Source organism: Cibotium barometz, chromosome 41, assembly GCF_041138505.1.
Source record: "Cibotium barometz isolate CiBa-2024 chromosome 41, ASM4113850v1, whole genome shotgun sequence".
NCBI classification, from domain to species: Eukaryota; Viridiplantae; Streptophyta; class Polypodiopsida; order Cyatheales; family Cibotiaceae; genus Cibotium; species Cibotium barometz.
In genome coordinates this window covers 47,768,516-47,770,624 of record NC_141086.1, presented here as the reverse complement: position 1 = coordinate 47,770,624, position 2,109 = coordinate 47,768,516, and positions in this window count along the sequence as shown.

The following is a 2,109-nucleotide window of genomic DNA, read 5'->3' as shown; positions in this document are numbered from 1 at the left end:
CATAATTGTATCTTGCCTTTGTGCATCAATAAGATTAGTAGTTTGGGTGCAATTGTGTACAAAATCTTGGACTCCTACATCTCCAAAGTTTATTTAAGCAAAGCGGTCCGATTTTTGATTTAAGGTAATTTGATCCTTGTATTTTGTGGTGTGATTTTATGCTTGGAGGCTTGAGGGCTTGTTTTTGATTTGTTGCCTTTCAATTCATGGTAAGAGGGTTGTTGGTGAGAGGGCTCCCGTAACCTTAAGACCAAGTGCATAGCGACAAGCTTATATTGTCTCTCTAAGTTCTTCTCCAAGTTTGGTGTGCATCTATTTGTGTTATGCTAGTCTCCTCCACACATAATACCATATGTTATGAGTGTTTGTTGAGTGTGTGTGTGTCTTTTGATTGATGTATATGGTTAGCATGTATTGATTGGCTACAAGGAAAGATCTTTGGTGTCCTAGTTCACACACATAACTAGGTGATGCCCCCTTTTCTTGTTGGGTGTGTGGTTTTGGGCTTTTTATGTTTGTGTTGCGTTGTGCCCCAAGCCTATTGAGCAACACGGGATCCTTGAGGAGTGCTTAGAGGCCGCTCTTCTTGTTGCCCGCCCCGGACTGCCTCAATACTTATATACTATATATTACTTGAACAGGCACAAGCTGCTGATGATCCACCCGCCGCCACTGTAGAGGGTGGACGTGAGCACTACTCATCGGACATTCCGACCGATGTGAGCTCATCTGAGCATGGAGGGAGCACCGAGTCATCATCTGGGTCTGAGTAGTACTCAGACTTATAGTATCACATTCCATATTGAGGATGTGGTTGTATATATTTTTTTGTAAACTGAAGCCATGGGCTACTTTGAGATATGGACTCCCTTGTATATATGTGTGAAATTTTGATAGTAATATTGAATCGTGAATCGATAGTATTACATTCATGTCTATCTTGAATCGTGTATTGACAATGTATGCATTCATGTCGTTCTTGTCTTAATCTCCCTCGTGCATATGTTCTTCGTGGATGGTCTAATGCACAAAAAAAAAAAAATCCAGAGAGTGTTATTGGGTGCTGGAATGCTGCAACAGTATTCAGGCACCAAATAGCACTCTCTGGATTTTTTTTTTTGCTCTCTGTTCGCGTGTATAAACACGTCAGAACTGCTAAAAATCGCGTGTATATACGCGGATAATCTATAAAATACGCGTGTATAAACGCGTCAAAACTAAAAATTACGCGTGTATAAGCGCATCTAAATTAAAGAAACGTGCATATAGACGCATGTATCAACGCGTCTGAGTACATCTGAACTGAACAGAACGCGTGTATACACCCGTGTATAAGCGCGTCTGGGAGGTCCTATACACACGCTTTTACACGCATGTCTGTGGCCGCGATTATACACGCGCTGATACACGGGCCCGCTACTTTTTTTCACAAGTCATTTTTAGCGGCTAGGAGCGCGGGTATGAGCCCGATCCCTTGTAGTGAAAGCCTGATGCTAGGGCTTACCCATTGATATTGGGTAGGCCATGGCTTCACCAAGTGAAGGCAATTCAAAGATGGGAGATAGGTGATCTTATTCTACAAGGTGAGAATAAGAAGGTCCACTACAACATCAAGAGTCGTTCGCAAGAAAGTGGTAAGAGGTGAACCTTCAACTTTCGAAAGTTCAAAGTTAGAGTCATCCGATGAAGAGAAGACAAGTGGTAGCTCCGAGGATTCCATCTCAGAAGGGGAGATGGAGGGAGTTGCATTTGGTCTTTCCCTGAGAAGGGATCGAGGGGACGCTGAAGACAATGGAGCCTTGGACGGGGAAGCTTCTTCAACCATGTGAAAGAAAGGAGATGTGGACCTCACTAGTCTTCACCAACAAAATGAACTTCTTCTTGATGAGACCATAGTAGCAGGTACTAAAAGGGAGAATTACTTAAAAATGTTGGATGGATTTCCTAACCTTTTTGCAAACAGCTACTCACAAGTATGCCAAGTTACCCTAGTAGAGCACAAGATTGATCTCAAGCCCCAAAGTAAGCCAGTGGTATAGCGGCTAAGGCATTTGGGAGTAGTGGAAGCAGAGGTGCTTAAGAAGGAGGTAACAAATTTGCTTGAAGCTG